Consider the following 19,763-nt stretch of genomic DNA (forward strand, 5'->3'; position numbering starts at 1 on the left):
TTGCTGTCACAACCCAAATTTTTCATTTAATGACTCCATAACCTGTCTCCCTCCATGCTGCTTTTTGTATCTTTATCTCAGATGTACAGAGTGACTCCCCAGACAAACCCAACCATCCTGATTTCAGACCAGATTATTCAACTTCCACTCCATGCCTCTCATTCCTGTGAATTATTTGGGCAGTGACTTCAGTTGTTTTGGATAAAATAAATTTTAAAAACCCCAACGAAATGATATTTGACTGTAGTTGGAAGTAGGCTATCATTCCTAGTAATCTTAAATAAGATTTAGACTTTTCATAAATCAGAGGTGCGTCTCATGAAAGTTAGTTGCAATCTGTCTTTTAGTGTCTCCTGCACCATTATGATTTTCTGTCTATTTGAGCAGACAATGCCTGCTTCCCAGAGTGGAATCCATCATCCTGAAATTACTTTCAAGCATCTTTTTTGTGTGTTTACCAGAAGCAATTTAAGTCTGCAGTCTAACAGTGCATTGTCTCTAAAGGAGAATCTTCGCCCCTCAGCCTCCTTGGTAAGAAGGGCTCCTCTGCCTGCATGGTAAGCCAGCTCAACCTACTGACTGTGCAGAAAACCTCTACTTTCTTTCATTCCATTATTTTTTTCAGATACCTCTTGTTTAAGGTGAGTAAGAAGCATAGCACATATGTCTTCCTCAAGATTTCTTTCAGGAAAGTATTCCAGATTTCTCCTGTTCCTTAACTAAGGAGTTAAGGATTGGAATGTCAGACTTTGAGGGTTCAGTTACACTGTGTTAGGTGAATCTTTGGTTTGAATATGTATAGTCACTATTCTGCCACCAGTATGACTAAGAAGGTTCTTCCTCCACTGATTTAACAGCACCAGTCATACACATGAAAATAACAGGCTTTCAGAACTAAGGTGTTCATATTACCCAAGTACCACTGTGCATGGACTCATCTATTCTGTGAATGTGTTCACTAGAATATCTTCTGTTTCTAGTGCACAAATCCTGACAGAGGTGCAGGGGTCTTTGTTGAGACACTGAGGAGCTCAGTAAGCTGTGACCTCGTATTGCTGCTATCTCCAGAATATCATTATTTTGGATATCTACCTAGCCCTTCCTGCCACCGTCTATGAATTCATGCTCTGACAACACAAAGCTGTACAGAATCTTCAATAATGCCCTAAAAACCACAGAAAACTGTTAGAATACATACTGAGAAGGATAAAAGGCTGGTAACATTTGCTGAAACAACCTAGAAGGTAATAAACTTCAAACTGTAAGAGCTGTGAGTAACAGCCTAAGATAACTGATTTCTGCAGGTGCTTTTGCGTGGGCAAATACTGGAGGTCCTTGATCAGATATGGACTCAACTATTCTCAGGATGGTGCCTGGAAAGTGAATAGTCCCAGGTAGAGGAAGATTACACATGCTCACTGTGTTTCTAATGTGTACCTACTGGCTCTTCTTATTCTTTTCATCTTCAGAAGTCAGAAACTGGGACAGTTTTATGATTAAACACTTAGTTTTTTTAATTGCATGAGGAAGGAGTTGCTGCTGTGCATAGTTAGCATAGCGAGGTCAGCTCTGACAGCTGTAGTTGTGGAAGGGATGATAGAAAATCCTTTTGTTCTGCAGACAGACTAAGCTCAATAAATTACTTTTATGAGCTCTCCCTCTCCCTGCAGATTTCTAACACCTGCATTCCTCCCTCTTATGAGGAGGAGGCCTGGTTGTCTAATTGTCCTAGAATTAAAAGTGAAGCAAACATTCAGTCATTCTTCTAGATCTTCGGTATCCCCATGCTACTTTCCATTGCAGAAAGAACCTGAATGTAAGAAAAGGCTGAAGGAAGAGTAATCTAAAGGCACTGTTATACAAGCAGAAGTCCAACATTAAAAAAGGAAAAGAAAAACTCACTGGTTTTGAAAAGAAAGACATGCAGAGTGCTCTAGACAAAGGCCTACGCTTTTGTTAGCAGAGTGGCAGTGCCAAGGCTTGCAACAGGCTCCATCAAGTGCTACACATACAAGCTCATCACAGTGTAAAAAGCACTGCAGGAGTGCACGGTCTTTCTCCCTCTTCCTGACCCCAGGTTCTATCCATACTCTTCCTTTGCAGCCATGTCATGATCCCTTTCATCTGATCATAGAGGTTTTCACACATCAGAGCCTCCAGCCTGATGTTCTTGCAGCAGCCAAATGCTGAATGGAGCAGCTACATTTTCAAAGTACTGGCAGTAAAAATGTTTCCTTGATGTTAGAAACACACCTCCTACTTCACAGAAATAAAATCTGTGGAGTATCACTTCCAATGTGCCAGACTATTTTGATTTCAACAGTTTAGAAGTTGAGAATGATTTTGTTTAAAGCAGCCTCAGGCTGAGCCATGTTCAACTGTTCTTTGGGAGTAGGGGGATGTGGGAAAGGGAGATGGAGGAATAAGAAAATTATTAACATTCAGTGGCCAGCAATTTACCTACCAAAAGTATCACACAAGTTGCTTAGAGAACTGTTGTTTTAGTTTCTTGTCTAACCTCCACTTCCTTTTCCCTTTCTGTAAATATTAAGGGCTGCATCCAGGGCTGTATTCAGAAAAACATATGTAGTAGAAGAAGCATTGCAAGGTTCAAGCAGGACCTTACACACCCTGCTACCTGTCAGGAAGTTTCTTTCCTCCTGTAGGGGATGTCACCTCATGTGACTAAATCCGTTCCAAATGAAAGAACCAGGTCAAAGCAGTAACCTAGACAACTTCAATGTTACAGCTAACACTACTATTTATATAGCTTCTACTCATAGGGGAATAGTTACTGCCTTACCTCTTTTTTCTTTTGCCCTTACCTGTTTTTAATTTTCTTTTACCAGACTTCTTTCATGCAGATGCTCTCGTGTAGTTTGTGTTTGTCAGCTCCACCAACAAGCAGAAAACCCAAGGCACTTAGGGGTTTTCTTCTAGCTCCAGTTGCAATGAGGATTGAGGGTGGGATTGCAGATACTCTGTTTCCTTCCTTTTTTAATGTTGGATTTTTATTCTGTTTGATTTTTTTAGAAATATATATTTGTGACACTGACATTTAATGTTTGTGGTACTGACATGTAACCTAGAAAATACTCAGCTGAGAGAACTGCACAGAACATAATGTAGTGTTTGGTGTTTTTCTGTTTTTAATCAAAATAGTGGTGCTGGGTATATGTTCAGATGTAACCATGAAATGCCTGTGTTTATCTGGCTAATTTTCAGAACGCTGAGATAACATCCACCACCTATACTGCAGGTTTCCATTCAGCTTTGCCACTCAGGAAGAGCACTGTAAGGGGAAATGGGTTAAGTACAGATGAGTTGTAAAAAACCTCTGAAGAGAAGGTTTACACAAACATTGATTGCATGTGATCAGAGATTGCTGTAACTTGTGGCTATGTGGGGAACTCATCATAAATCACCATAAGATGAGAATCTTGTGAACCCATACTGGAATCTGAGCTGCAGAAGTTTTCAGTACAGATAGCTGAGTGATACATGATGGTGACACAATGACTGTTAATCATTTTAGATGTTATCCAAAAACTAGAGGAAAAAATACTTCCTAGGGTGGCTGGAATCCCAAGGCACTGCAGTGTTCATAGATGTTCCAGCAACAGAAATTTTATATTTACTTTTCTTCATAGTGTACAAAGGGGTAACACAAAATTCTGTATTTATGTTTGAAAGCAGTCTCAGCTTTAAGTTCAAGCCAGCTGTACCCTGAGGCTGAAACATGGCCATGTTTTGGCAGCAGGGAAGACTGCCATATGTTGCAGTGATAAAAAAATTACACTGATGCCAATCTCTGAAGTCAGTCTTCTAAAAAATATATAAGAGAGCATATTTGTGGCAATATAAGCTTTTAGAGAGAAAGAGTAAAAGAGCTTTATAAGCCTTTATTTAATGATAATTTTTCTGTCTCTTTAACAGTAAATGCTGCAAATCATAACTCACTGTTGTTCTTGAGAGAAGTTGTATATAATTAATAAATCCATTGCATCTCCCCGTTACACAGCATTGCTTGCTGTCTAGCTCCCAGCTTTCAATTGCCATAGGACAATTCCATTCATTGAATAAGTTCTTACTTACTGACTGGCTTTTAGTGAGCACAAACTGGAAATTGATAAGAAGACCTTTTTTTAAGAGTTATTTAGACAGGCCTCTAAATGAGAGCAGGGATGTGGACCCTGGACCTAGCTGGGAGCACCATGACATACTCTCTCCTTTTTTAAGGTCAGTATAGGCCATTGGTTTGCAGCTCTCATGGGTGAATTCCAATGCTTTTAAAATTGGCAATTAGTTTGTTTTAGTTCCAGAAGTATGTCAAGGATCTTTGAACACAACTATTTGTATTCTTGATATGCATATAATAAAATGTATTGTAGGATATATTCTCACAGTGCAGTAGTTCCAAACTGCATCTACTGAAATCTTAATGCAGAACAAAATATCAGATAAAAACTACGGATCTCAATCATAAACCTTCTGTTCTCTACTGCAAACAGTGAAGCTGCTGTTTCTTGTTGCTGAAGAAGGACTGTTACTGATCCATAAAGCTGACTCTCTGAGCAGTTTTAAATTCCCTCCATTTACCAGTATCCTGAAATGCATTTTTAGATTGCTAAGAAGTTGCTGAGAACAGACTATGGATTCTACCAGCATCTTCTTTCATGTCCATGAAACATATGGCCATAAACTACCATTTAAGTCCTTGAGCTTTTGAAAGAAATTATCCAGAGATGCAATAAATTTGTTTTGAAGCAGAAGTTTTACTATTGGCTAGGTCAGTAGTTTGCAGATAAACATTTTCTTGCCCAACAGTGATGGCAGTCATCAAACTTGCTTTTTTTGGCAGTATACAAGCTAGACTTCTGCATCTCCTGTGCCAACAGGTTGAGCTGGCTTTGAAGTGAGAACACTAATTCATTTGCATTCTTTGTATATACACACTTTTCCATTTTCACGACTCCTAAATTCCCATAGTACTTGGCATCTGAGGAAAAAAAAAACAACACAGGCTGTTTCTGTAATTTTTCAGAGTGAGACAAATATCTCCTAAGAAGATATTGTTTTTATGGTCCTCGATCTCATCAACCAGAAAATTTTCTTATGTTATTCTGAAACAAACAGTTTAGTTCCAGGACAATTTCTACCATTGCTGTCAAGATATTTAATGCTCCTGCTGATCCAGATATTTGCTTCTCAGTCAACTTGACTGAATGGCTCAGCTTTTCTAGCAAATAGCACAGTCCTATTTTGTTACACATTTTCAGACACTTGACAAAGTTCAGTGGTCAGCAATTTTTAACAGAGCTAAAAGACCCTGATACAACTAGTGCAAATACATTATCTGCTGAACAACTGACAGATAGGAGGACACCTATAAATTATGTGTAAGATGTCAACATCTGTTGTTGCTTCTGATAGTTCTCACTGAGTGTTGTACTTTATTGACCAGAACATTAATTTCTCCTGCAAATCCATTTGGAGGATAGCACTGCTATCAACAGCTCTCTTATGATACAGTTTTGTAAGCAAAATATGATTTATCTTAACAGTACTGACCAAATGGCTCACTGTGCTGTGAAGTTTTTTTGTATTCAGAAGTGAAACCATATATTCTTTCTGAGCTAGAGGAATCTTGGTATCTTGCAGATCTGTCAGTGCTTAATTTCAGTTATTTCTCCTTGAGTTGCAGATCTGTTTTCATTGTTTCATTGCTTTTATTAATTGAGAATGGTTTAGTGATTGTTTTTACTACTTTTTCCATGGTGCTCATTATCTCAATATCCTCTATAACTTGTTCTTCCCAAACTTTCAGCTTTTCTTTTAAGGGCTACATGAATGAAAATAGATTCCATTTTACTCTCGTGCAGCAGAGGTCTCCTTTCAGGTGCTTAATCTCCTCAGTATCTTCCTCAATAACAGCTCCTTTTGGCAGCTGCTGGTTAACTGAAGGTTTCATCACGTTCTTTGCTCTGTGAGCATACTCCACTGTACTCTGTTTTCCCTTGGGATTCATAGATGTGGGAGAAACTCGGCGATTACTGAAGTCCTTTTTGTTCTCTTAGAGTCTTGAAGGATCCTCTTAGGATGTCTTCTGTGTCTTCTTCCACAAGAGCAGCAATAACTCTTTCATGGTTCAGGATAGATCACTTGGTATTTCCAGCTTCATAAACTCTTTTATCAACTGAAGTGTTTTTACCTCATGCAAGTCTATATTGCCAGTTCGAACAAGCTCTTGTTCATCTGCTTGAGTTACTTTCATACAAATGGTAGAGGAAAAACAGGATCAGCTGGAATATGCATTCATGTAAGTGGCTGCAATAGATTTTTTTGCTGCACCTTTTTCCAGGATCTGGTAGGCTTCATTTTTGTTGTGGTCGGGTATTTCTTTGGAGCCTTTCACATTTACACGTGTCTTGTATATGGGATCATTGAACATCTGCAGTCTTTCTCTAGAGCTGAGAACAGGAGTAAGATAAAAAAGCTCTTCATTATATATTTCCAGAATAGAGAATTTTACAAAAAAAAAAAAAAAAAAAAGAGAAAAAAAAAGAATAAAAATCATTGTCAATCTCTGTGACTTTTTCTAATACTTAATATGTGGTATTGCGGGACTCCTTTCAGTGGTGTCCAGCAACAGAACAAGGAGCAGTGACCATAAACCAAAACACAAGATGTTCCACCTCAACAAGAGGAAGAACTTTACAGTGAAAGTGGCAGAGCCCTGTAGGAGTCTACCTAGGGAGGACAAGCAGTATCCCTCTCTGGAGGCATTGGAAACTCACTTGGATGCAATCAAAGAAAGGTACTGTAGCCATAACAGCTTTTTATTGCACATGAATTAACTGGTTCTGATGAAGCACTGGCATTGCCTTTATGCCTCTGTTTTGTAACTTTGCCTGGTATTACACTGCAAAGGACCAAGCTGCTTGACCCTTGACTTGGGGAAGTTTTGCATAACTACCCAAAATACTCCATAGACTGCAACTGGTGAACTAACTTTCCAGATGTTACTGTCTGCTCTGCAGATGAGGAATTGGAGCATTTCTAGATACCTTTCACAAACACCTTACAACGGAACAACTCTTCTGTCAGTAGGCTTAACTGACAGCCCACATGCTGTAAAAGTGTCTTAAGGAATTGTCATCTGAAAAAAACTAGAACTCCTCTGATGTGACATGTATGTAAAATATAATATGGAGTTATGTTGGAGATGGGAGGCAGAGATTTTTGGGATCTACTGGTTTTGTATTAACTTCACAGATCAGAAAATAGAAATTAAACTCCTAAGAAAATCCAGTAGCAAGATGAAAACTGCTCAAAAGTAGAGGTGCTCTGTGCAATTCTCAAAATTGTATTTTCTCCTATATATTAAAGCACGTTCCAGTTTTGCTGGTTATGAGTGGATCACTAATCATCAGATTTATTTTTTAATTTTCCTGAATGTTCATCATAACCACGGGATCAGTTAGAGAGTGCGGGAAGAAAAGTTCTCACCACCTGTCAGTTTCATGAGGCGAGGCTGAAAGAACAGCATTTTTACTGAGCCTCACTGCAAGCTGGGTCCTGTGTCCCTGCAAAGATGGCATTTGGAAAAATACACAGTGGCGCAAGCACTTGTATCTCAGACAGATGTTCCTCATCACTTTCGTACTTAAGATTTTTTAAAATTCACATTAAACCCCATAACAGCATGATAAAGCAGTGATGCCTTATTATCCTAGGATGCAGTGCTCTCATCCTGACCCTGCAGAGACCTCATCCTTCCCAGCCGTATCTCTTGTTCTAAAATCCTTTTTCCCAAATGGCCCTCTGACAGCCCTCCTGACCCGTCGTCATCCCGCCTCGCAGGTGTTCTTCCTACAAACTTAGCGCTACTTAAAGGGCTCACTCAACCAGGCCTTTTGCCCTCCAGCGCTCCGGCAGGGCCGTGGCCCCGGCGGCTGAGAACCGCGGGGGCCCTCGCCTCACGGGGGCACGGCGGGCTGCCTCGCCTCACGGTGTCACGGCGGGCTGCGCTGGCGGCCCTGCCCGGCCCCGGGAGCGCCCGACACACCGCCTCTGCCTCCCCCTCCTCCTCCGGCAGGTGCGGCCCTCCCGGGCCGCCGCTGCGCACTGGGCGGGGCGGGGAAGCTCCTCCTGCTCGGGCACCGGAGCGGCACAGCCGGGACGGCGGCTCTGCGGCGCGGGAGGTGCTGGCCCGCAGCTCGTCCCCGCGCTGCCGTCGGAGCGCAGCGGAGCGGGGCGGAGAGGAGCGGAGAGGCGGCGCCGCCACCGCCGTGCGCGGCCCCGGCACCTGCCCGAGGTGAGCGAGCGGCCGGGCCCGCGGCGGCGCCCGCGTTACCTAACCGGGACCGGGGCGGGGGGCGGCCGCCGGTCGTGCCCTGCGGCCCCGGGCGCTCAACCCCGCTGCGCTGGGGAAGGGGGCTCCGCTGGGGAGCAGGGGCGTGAGGGCGAGTGTCCCCGTTGCCAGGGAGACGGGTCAAGCGGCAGCTCCGGCCGCCGGGGCGCCCCCGGGCAGCGAGCGGCGCTCCCGCCGGCCTCGGCTCCGCGTAGGAGGCGGCGGGGAGCGGCCGTGGGGGGAGGATGAGCCCGAGCCCGGGGTGGCTCCGGGACGCCGCGAGTGCCGCTCCCGCGGGGTTGTGCGGGGACGTGCTGCAGGTGCCGGGCTGGCGGCGGCTCGGTGAAACATGGATGGCTCTGCCGCCGCGACACGGGCGCTGCGGGGCGGCTCGGGGATTCGTGCGAGCTGCGCTCTCGTGTGCCGCCACTCGAAGCTACTCGTTTGGCTGACGGAAATCAAGCTCTTGCTCTTCTCTGGCGTTTAAATATGCGGGAGCTCGCAGCTGCAAGTGATCCAGGCACCCCGATTCCTTGAACATTGGATCTGCAGCCCTCGCGAATGAAAAGGGGCTGCTCAGGTGGTTGCAGCTGATGGTGGGGAAAGATTCGGTTCCCGGCAGGAAATTTCCAGTTCGGTCGATCGGGAGCAGTTCTGCCGATGCCGCAGGTTGCCGATTGCTCAGCTCGCTGCTGCCGCTCTCCCAGGCCACGGGCGCGGGGTGGATTCCGCCCGCGGAGCGAGCGGAGTCGCGGTGACAGCTGACCCACGGCTGTCACCCCGAGCACGGGCAAGCAGCGTGCCTGGCACCAGACACCGCGGTGAAACGGGAAAGAAATGGAATTGTGGTTTCAGTCTTACCACCGGGAAATAAGCTGCAGACGTTGATCATAGCAAATCGCGTGACTATAGTTTTTAAAGCTTGTCATGAATTTTTCCAATTTTGTAGGGCTAGGAAAGTATCTTGCAAACGTTTCAAAAGAAATTTGGGGTTAGTCTTGTTTGAGTAAATGTTCATGGCAGCATTTGTTCAGTCGTGAAAAGACCAGGAGCAGACCCAGAGGCCACAATCCTGTTAACTGTGGCACATAGGGTAAAGGATTACTGGAGCCCTGCCAATTCCTGTTGATTCTGGGATCTGCCTCCATAAAGCAGTTGGCAGGAGCAAGACCACTGAGGCGTGTTCAATTCTTCAGAGTTTTTATCTGAAAACTGTATTTGTTGTTTAAATAGTGCTGAATAAGTAATGCAGTTAGCACAGATGCTTAAAAAGCCACCCATATATATATAGCTACTCAGTCACATCTCCTTGTGTTATTCAAGTTTACAGATGATTACTGAGAAATTTTTTCTTTACTTTGAAAGTGCTCCAGAAAAACTCCTTTAATCTTTTGCCTGTTTTTCAGACTGTGAATAATTTGACACTGTGACACATTTGACACAAAGCACTTTACAGCTATTATGTACAAAGTACTATGCTAGGTTTGGGTATTCTCAGAAACTGTTAGAGAGTAATAAGCTCTTGATTAGTAGGACACTAAAAATAGTGTAGTTGTACCAATTAACATCTCCTAAGCATAAGATTTATATTTTTTTATAGGTGTCTACAATGTTTATAAAATATTGTGTTATACTGTACATACAAGCAACAAAAGGCCCTGTTAATTCCTGTACAGGCAGGCATGGACAAAATGTACATTTGGGCAGCTATTGAATTGACAGATGGGGCAAAGATTGTACTCCTAATATGTCAAGAGGCAAAGAAGTTGCCTCGGGTTTCTTTGAAAATGGTCCAGTTAGATTGGCAGGTATACCTTTCATTCATTAACGGGAGAAAATGCTGTTAGGGAAGGGAATTTTAATATGGAAATTGAAGTGTTCTTTATTTAACACTTTGTAGCTCAGCACAAACCACACACAAGATGAAATTAACCACTGTTTTTACTGTCAGAATACAATGAAAAATTTTAAAAGTAAAGATGACCATGCAGAAACTTAAGTTATTGATGTATTTTTATGAAAGCGAGCTTGGAAGTGAGTGTGCTTCAAACTGACTCTGAACAAATAGTGTAGAATTGTGCCTTGGACAAGAATTATGATATTCCTTCTGATCTTCCAGTGGAGTTGTAATCTTTCTTCAATCTTGTCTTCTTTTTAAAATAGGACATGAACAACTGTGTTTAAGATGGCAACTTCTGTTGAAAAGTCTGTGTATTGCCAATTGTGTAAGTGAATTTCACCCAGGATTTGAATTTGAACATACAAAGAAATTTGAGTAGCATCAAGGGAGGTGGTTTTGTTTTTTTTTTGTTATTTGTTTTTGTTTTTCCTTTCTTTTTATTAAGGGGAGCAGTAACTTTTGATTTTACAGTAGGGAGAGGTATGGTTACAAGATCAGTAGGTGATGGAAATTTATGCTGGCATGGATCATTTCTTCCTTGGGTACTTACAAAGTAAAGTAAGTGCAATTTGAACAGAGAAAATGCTGTGTTCATTTAAAAAAAGGACTTTTTTGTTGTCTATTTTTGATTCAGAATATTTTTCTTTTGCCTGAAAAGTCACAACTTGGTGTAACAGCTTCTGACACTGAAGATCAGCTTCTACAAAGTAGCAAAAAGGAATGTATTTAATAAGAAATCCATGGTACTGCTGTGGTATTTTTGATTGATTCTGCTGACTGGAATATGATGTGATTAATGGTCAAGAATGATGGTAATTTAATGCCACACTAGCATGGGGAAGTGATGATTATAAATTGAACTAGAAGTGGAAATTGGATTAAGTGAAAAAATGAAATTAATTTAATCACTTGTGTGAGAACAGATGACAGTTAATGGGAAAAACTAGCAAAACAAAATTATCATGCAGTGTAATTATACTTACCTACAGCAACCACGTATTTGTCTCATTTTAATTCTTTTATTGAAAAAAAGAATTATCCTTCATATTTCTCATCTATCTAAGACTTTCATATGATACTTGCCAGTGTTCTCTGTTCTTAGGACTTCAGTTACTCTGACTACTCTGATTGCAGAAGTGGAGAGAGTCTTATGTTTGAATTTTTTCAATCTCTCTTCTTTGGAGATAGAGGAACAAATTTTAGCCAAAAGGCTAAAAATTGTAAGATTTTCCTAAGAAATTATTGAATTTTTAGAAACCTGATTTTAAATTTTTTTACAGTTTATTCCCCACACAAAGAGAGCGCAAACCCACCCTCATATTACTAACTGGTAGAAGTAGTATATCCCCTCAAATTTGTTGAATTATCTGATGCTTATACTTAGTAGTGAAAGACAGGATCCTTGACGTAGTGATTTCTAAACCCTCATTTCTTTGTGTTCTGACTGTGATGGCTTTTTGACTGCTTATGAAATAAAATGAGGTCTGCTGCTCTGGCATTCCGTGTGCATACTGTATTGCATGACTGTCTGCTTGTAGATGGGAATGCTTTTATTCCCAAGAGATTTTTGAAATTTTAGGATCAAATTCTGATTACTGAAAATAAGTAAAGAGTAGAAACCCTTCACAGGGTCTTGTGATTATTTTAATTTTTTTTTTTTTAATTTTAAATTTTGTCTCATGTGTGGGTTTTACCCCTGACTGAATTTTGGGCTTTGAACAGTTAGAACCTTCAAATTGAGAAGAAGTATACTTAGGAGACCATTTTTCGAGAGGCATTTCTGCTAAGCCTGAAGAAATTTCAGGGACTAGAGGCTGCTCTGGGAGGTAGCTTCAAGAGAAGAAAATGAAGCAATTATGTTGGAGTTTGACAGTTTAAACTGGGAGACCAGGAGAGCTTTGAAATTCCTGGTTCTGGGTGTTCCCGTGTGAACCAGCCACCCTGAATCAGCCTGACCCATATAGAAAGGGAAATTTCTAATGTAGTCCAGAAAGGAGCTGTGGCAGGTTCTGGGCAGCTGCTAGTCTGTGTTCTAGACTCTAGACAAATGTTCTGTCAAGATTTATCAGACAAGTTTTAATTGCATTTTAACTATAAAAATTTGCTCTAAGCTAAGATTCAACCCTGCAGTCCATTGCTGGGCTTGCTGTGGACCTGCAATGTTCATCTTCCTTTCTGGGGCAGGGGTTTTCACAGACTAGGTGCCTGAGTTAGGAGACCTTTTGTGCTCTTTGCTCTTAGTGCAGTGAGGTCACTGAGGGCAGAGAGCTCGTGGGAACTGGGGCAGTACCAAGGGGTCTTTCTGCCCCTACATCCACTGTTAGATCTTTGAAATACAGCTCTCCTTCGGCTTGAGACAGGAAAGATTCTGTTTCAGAAAGTGACATTCCAGTAGTGAATGCTGTGCAAATTCCAGTCACACTCGTGCCAGTTGGAAGCTGTTGACCTTGCTATTGACAGCTGGATATTTCCCTCTGATGAGAAAGCAATGAAATATGTAAAAAATTATGAATAAAATAAATCAGAGGCTTCAGAACATCAATAATATTTGGGAATGCATGATTTTTCTTCCTCGAAGTTAGGTGACTACTCTCAAGAGTTATGTGAATTAAGGATTTGTTCTGCCAAAATTTCCGTAGCAATATGCTGTGGCAGTTTAGAAGAGCTTTAATTGTAGGGAATGAGCTCTGTAGGGGGATAAATATTGTAAATATTTTGATTTGTCAGTACGTGAAAGTTCAGGTTGTTCTGAAGAGTGTCTTTTTCTACAACCATCTGTCTTTGTTTTTCCTGACAGGAATGATACATATAGTGGTGGTATTTGACAGTATAGATGTTGTAATGTTGGAGCCTAATTCACTTTTGTGTTTTTCCTGAGTGCTGTGATTGTTTAGGATGGATCTTAAGATTGTGGATTTTTCCACTCAGTAGTCAACTCTTCAATTTTTTTAACCCCTTATGGCACCAGAATAACCTTTCATTCCAGTCTTTGGTAAGAAACATATTGGAAAAAATTCTCAGCATCACTAGTTTGGATTTTAGAGGGGTTTTGTTTTGAAGGTATCATATCTCAGACTTATTGAGGTCCATTTCTGCACCATTGTTAAGGCTTGATTTCTGTCCTGTATGTTTTGTTTGTTTTCTGAAAGTGATTGCTTAAGTGAAAGCAGCGTTGCTTAGATTAATAACACATTTTGAAGAAGATGTGAGCAAGCTTATGGCCTTATTATGTCTGAAACATTTTCCATCAGGTTTCACTTCAGGTCAAATAAAGTAAAAGGGCTGCTGCCCTTTGTAAGCTAAACTGTGTCTCTACCTGACCTATTAAGACAAAACAGATAAAAACCTATGGTTGAAGAAATGTCATCAGGATATGTGGAATGTATATTTTCCAGGTTTATTTTTGAAGTTTTCTAAAATTGGTCTTAATGTTTTTTTCCCCAACAATTGCATTTATAAGACAGTGTCTTTAATAATAGTTTTTTCCTGATCTAATACAGATTTTAAAATTATGTCTTTAAAGCAATAAGAAGGTGGTTCTCCTTTTGAGGGGATACATCTCCAGTGATTTTTGCCTTTTCTCTGTTAGTTTTGAAAGCCCCCTTTCAATCATTGACCTATATTTTAGTTGCATAAAACAACAAGGAAAAAGAAAGAACTGAGGTGGTATTTTCAGAACAGAACTGAGACTTTAACTTCAGTGATCTGTGGAGATCAAAATAGAGGTCTCAAGAGCAAGGCTGAACTGATGTGCTGCCTTCTTGTGGGGATAAAAGTACCTGCTTTGTGAGTTTGGTGTATTCCTTAGCTGAACTTCCTTTTTTTTTTCACTTTTTCTGTTTCTGTAGAAAACTCAGACAAACAGGAAGGGATCAAATCTCCTTTCTGGTTGAGCCTTAGTGCATCAGCACTGTGGAGTGCACTGGAGAGTGTGCCATGCCCCTGCTGTGCTGGGCTTCCCATCCTCACTGAGGTTACATTGAAGTACGCTTGGCATTTCTTGTGGTCTGGGGTTACTTTTGCATATAAATGCAAAACGGAAAGTAGGGAAAGTGTTGGGAATTGCTTGTAGAGAAGGTGTGTAGGAAATTGAATGATGGCAATGCAAGTGAAGTCTTGTCCATTTGCATTTCATGTATGTGACTCCATCCTCCAAACACACTCACAGAATTGCAGAAACTTACATGTTGCTGAAATGTGAATAGAAGAACTAGATGTGCTTTGCTTGCTTGCTTACTTAGGGAGGATAACTATGACTGGAGGTGAAACAAAAGAAGGAATTCAGCATTACAGAGTAAGTCAAACTCCAAAATGTTTCGGTAGCCAGGGCTGGCTACCTATTACAGGAGGAAGCTCTCCTGGACCAGTGTGACTGGTTCCTCAGGTATATATTCAGTTTGAATTATGCAATTTCTTTTTTTTTGTTTGTGTGTTTGTTTTTTTTTTTGTAGTTAGTTTTTTTTGTTTTGTTTCTTTTTATTAAATTTGTTAATTTGTTCAACTTCTTTAAGACCTTTTGATCAGGTTCATCATGCACAATGGCATCAGATTCCATGCTTCACATCTCTGCATGTAAATGACAGCAGATGAGAACAAGTCCCACACAGAATTAGTGGATTTTATATTCCTTGCAGCTGTTCTGATTTCCCCAGGCTTCCCAATCCACCATAGTGCAACTCTACCTTAAAGGCTGGAAAGCTGCTATGACAGGCTGTTTGAATTTACTGTCTTTGCTAATTAGAACTAACTCTTGCACTATGGACTTGCATTGATTTTTAGTGGTGTTGCTGGGTAGGTGAGGAGAGTTAAGGCTCTCGTAGCAGAACCTTGTCAGTTGTAATTTGTAGCAGTTTTAGACATAAATACTTCCAGCCTTCCCCCTCCCTCTGCACATACTGCAGAGCTGGAGGAGTAGAGAAAGTGCCTGCATTTTGTTTGGTTGTGGGCACTGTTGTGGGATGTCACTTTGGGTTTGTACCATGACACCAGTGGCAACACAAGTGTCACCTGTGCTCTAGGGCAGTACTGTGTGGCAGAGCATGGGGCATGCAGGTGGAGAGAAGTCAAAGCATCTTCAGTGGCATAGGCTGATTCTGTGAACTACACAGTGTGTTTCTACATTTTGTCCTGTCACTGCCCTGTGTACTTTGAGTGTTGAAAATTGTTGTGGAAAACCCAAGGAGTGAATTTTCATAGGCTGTGTCTTTGGTTCCTGATATATTTATTCTTTGGCCCTGGTAGTGAGGGAAATTACTGTGTGATCACCAAGTAGCCCGTAGCAAACCAGATCAAGCCCTGAACACCTAAAAGGAAGAAAAAGAAAAATGGTAATATAGCTACAGGGATCTAAAGATATCAGAGAGAAGGGTGGGGTTCTGCTGTTTGTTTGGGGTTTTGTGACTTTGTTGTTGTGGTTTTTTTGTTTTGTTTGGTTTTTTTTTCTGAGCTAGTTGGTATAGTCTATGGGAGGAAAGAAAAAATGTGGACAGAAGTGTTTCTTCTGCTGAGACCTGGAGAAGGCACAGAAGTCTAAACACTTGTCCATTCTTTTTATAATTCAATTTCTGCTGGTAATTAAAGACCAGAGATTAAAAATTATTTAATATCTTAATTTTAGGTATTTCTCCTTGAAAGAGTAATTTTTCTGCACGTAAAGAAAAGTTGTGTCTCAGACTAAGGAGGGCTAGAGAATGGTTGAAGAAAATCTTGAGCTGTAAATTCAGAACCTTCTATTTGAATGGGGAAAAAAGCCCCTCTATCTGTTGTCGACTGAGGTTATTTTCCATCTCTTTATCTCTGTAACACACATTTGAAAACTGTCAGAAGAACCAGACTTTATCAGAAAATTCCGTCCAATGGGTTTGCGACACCTTATGCGTCTTGTTTTGACACAAGAAATTCTGCAGCTGTACTGGCTTGAGGAACTCCTGATCCCTCTGCCCTCCTGCTGCAGCTTCTTGCTCGTGTGCTTTGCTGGCATCACTGTTTGTTGGAGGCACGTTGGGGATTGGATCACCAGCATGTCTCTTAGAGATTTAAGAAAAAATAAAAAACCTCCCCCTAAAAATTAAAAAGCAGCCCCACAGAAGTCTCTCTTACACTCTTAAACCAGGTCAGGCAAAAGAAGGAAGTATGGAAGCTGAACTTGTACCCATTCTGTCTTGAAAGAAGAGAAAGTTGCTTTGACTGTGATGAATATATGCAGACTAGAGAAAGGCATGTGGACTGTAAGTGTTAAGTTTTCTTTCATATAGTCAGGGGTAAAAGGTGTTAAAACAGTGGGTTTATTTAGCAATTTCTGGCGCGGATTTGTAGTAAGCAAATGTTTACACTGCAGCTTGCCATAAATAAACAGAAGGGTGTTTGGAAGCCCTGACCAGCTTTTGTGTAGGAGAGAGCAGTCATAACAAACTGGTTCTGTGAGAAACTGAAAACAAATAAAAGATGGGCTGTTATTCATGCTTTGCAAAGGCAGAAGAGACTGAACAAAAGAAGCAAGTAATTTTCAAATCCTGAAAAACACTGTTTGTGAACCTGGGATGAATTTCTGTAACATTTCATATTCTCCTGTTTTCAGAGTTTAGAAAATCTAAAGAAAAGAAGGGCAAATGATTTTAACCAACTCCAGCCTCAGAGAAGGGTGAAAATCTTCACTGCATTCAATAGTGCTGTGAGTCTTTTATATCTCCCCAAAATATTCCCAAGAACATTTGCTACCTGTTTCTGACTGTTAACAATCTTACAGTCACTTAATATGCTGTAGTTAGCTAAAGGAAAGAATTCTTTCAAAAATCCCCTAACAAACCTTTTCCCACAAGGAAAGCTCTTTTAGTACTCAATGAGATTATTACCCACTACAAGGAAGTTATTTTCCTTATTATTTTGTTTTCTTGGGATTTTTTGAGTCTAACATTACAGTATAATGAGATAGGTAGGCAATAGGGTGTTTCCAGTTGGGCAGCTGAAGGATAGATTTATGGATTTTTTAAAGTAGTTAAATAGTACCAAACCCCAAAATCAATATTCTGTTTTTATTTGTACACATAGTTTTTGTGATTGAGTAAAGTCTGAGAATCTTAGTAGCTGATAACTCATGTTGACTTTTTTGCAAATTTTTTTGTGGTTTTCATACAACTACAGCAATATACCAAAGAGTCTCTAGCCTTAAAAGAGAGACTAGACTCAGACTTGGAATGGAGCTGAAAAAATGGTAATAAAAATAATGGCTAAGGCTGAATCTTTTTCTTAGTTATTTCCTTCCTGCCAAGTAGGTAGAGAGATTGTATTAATAGCTCAAATCAAATGTCTTTGTGACTGTGATTGTAGGAAAAAGAAATATGTTTTACAGAAGGAAGAAATGAAATGAAACCTTCTACATTAGGGCATACCAGTTGACTGTGCTCTGTAGAGATATCCACTAAGCTCTGAACAAATTGGCAAAATATGTAGGAGCATTATTTGTGGTGTGGTATTTTGTGTGAGTAACATGTTGAGAAATTACTTGTATGTCTGCAGGTCTCTGCATTGGGCTATGTTGAGTGCAGGTGAGGTGGTGATCCCTTGGGAGCTGCAGGTCAGTAAACTCCAGTCCAGATTCAGAAATTTTATTCTCTCTCTCTCTCTGTGAGAAATAGACTTCAAAGGCCAGAATTACGTGGTATATAAGTTGGGGAAACTTTGAGTCCTAATAGTATTGCTGCATCAGACTTTGATTCATCTTTGACATGTTTGTGTTGCCAGTAGCACTTACTGTAGGAATTTCATAAATAGCTTTTAGTTCTAATTAGTGTGCAGATTGTGCTCTTTCTCTCCTGAGAAAGAGCCTTTATTTGGTTATCTTGAAATTGATATAAATACAGAGGTAAAAACTTGCATCTGTTTTTCAAATATAACCAAGAGTTAGCCTGAGAGCAAGCTAGTGGTGAAGCCAGTCCTAGTGGTGATGCAAGAGCTCCTATATACTCAGTGACTGCAACTCTCAGAGCAACAGGTTAAGGTGCTTTCAAGGTGGGGAGAGATCTTTCAGACTTTATTTATTTATTTATTTATTGGAGATCAGTTGTCTCCTGATTGTTTCTGGGGGGTAACTGTAATGTTGAATAACTGAGGTAAATGAATAAACCTGGCTGAAGTAGTCCTGCAATTCTTGGCTGCATTAGGCACCTTACTGTCCAGAGATGGAAAAGGAGCAGTGAATGTGTGCTTAGAGTGCTGGATCATGTACAATGCAATGGCTCAGTTCCTTGGCAAGGTGAGGAGCAGTCTGTCCCCTGCAAATTCTCTGATTCAAATCCAGCTTCTTGTGTGTCTGTGCCATTTGGTAAAGAGAAATGAAGCACAATTTAATTATCCTGTTAGTCCTTGGATGTATCTGCAGTATCCTTGGGCTTGGCCATTGGAGGGAAGGAGGGGGTGCTTCAGGCCATCTTTGTGCCAGTCAGCATTTTTTGGGCCAGTGTGTCTCTGTTCCCAGCTCAAGACACTGATGAATGGCTTCTACTTGTTATATCATTGAATGGCTTTTAGTCTTAGCATTGACATTCTCAAGCATTCAAAGTCTAAAAGTCAGTTCGCAGACATCAGTAATCACATTTATTCAGACATTCCCCAGTAGGAGACATAAGCCTGGTGTTAGATTATGTTTTCAGGCTTCTCTCAGTAATCTTCAGCCCTATAAACTTTATTTTTTTTTTTGTGAGGTGAGAGCTTCAGGTACAGTTTTATTCCAGGAGAAACATTTGGTGACAGGGAAGGAGACCACCATGACTGGTTTATTTTGGCTATTTCAAAACTTAAAATGTTTATTTTCTGATCACAGCTCACCTGTGGTTTCCACAAAACTATTCTCTACTGTTAGAACCTGAATTAGAATTTTCCTTCCTAAATCAGTCTGTGTCTAATTTTGATGTAGAAATTCAGTTAATATTAAGGATCCTGTCCCATAGACGTGTACTAACAGTGATATATTTAAATTTTATTATTTTCTGTGGTCCAGATGTAAAAGCAACCTAGATAGCGTCCATGTGGGAATAGAGGCTGGGAATCTAAACTAATGAAAAAGTGGCTGGAGCAGAAATGATGTGGAAGTGTTCTGATACAGCTGATGTGGAAATATTCTGATACATCTGATTCTGATATAAGTCAGAATAATATAGGAAAATACAGTAGTTCAGATTCCTCCCAAGCAAGTGAAATGTTTAAAATTTTGCCACATGTGTAGTATAGAATAATATTGGTTTTTTTTGACATAGGCAGTTTAATTTTATCACTATTCTTTTGCGGAGTTGGTTGTCCCTTTTATGTCAGCAAATGTTGCTTTTTCTTGTTTAAAAGTTCATAGCAGCTGGAATCAAATGGTTTACTCTCAAATGAGAGTGATTATTAAGAAGTTAATCTCTGATCCTGCTGGTACCAGCAATATTTAATGTCTTTTAAATAATTTAAAATGCTAATGTGAGATCTTGTACATAAAGTGCACAGTTAAAGCAATTAACAGCGTAATATCTACTA

General features: G+C 40.5%; 1 protein-coding gene and 1 pseudogene across 1 annotated transcript in view; one reads left to right on the top strand and one right to left on the bottom strand.

The window, feature by feature from the left end:
- Positions 1 to 4,674: 4,674 nt before the first annotated feature.
- LOC132070703 (kinesin-like protein KIF11-A) lies at positions 4,675 to 6,535 on the bottom strand (annotated as a pseudogene).
- Positions 6,536 to 8,163: 1,628 nt separating this feature from the next.
- KLHL32 (kelch like family member 32) overlaps positions 8,164 to 19,763 on the top strand; it is a 119,196-nt gene continuing 107,596 nt past the window's right edge. The window contains exon 1 of the mRNA XM_059468336.1: positions 8,164 to 8,317. The gene's annotated coding sequence lies outside the window, so the exon portion shown is untranslated. The remainder of the gene's footprint in view (positions 8,318 to 19,763) is intronic.

Source organism: Ammospiza nelsoni, chromosome 3, assembly GCF_027579445.1.
Source record: "Ammospiza nelsoni isolate bAmmNel1 chromosome 3, bAmmNel1.pri, whole genome shotgun sequence".
Taxonomy (NCBI): Eukaryota; Metazoa; Chordata; class Aves; order Passeriformes; family Passerellidae; genus Ammospiza; species Ammospiza nelsoni.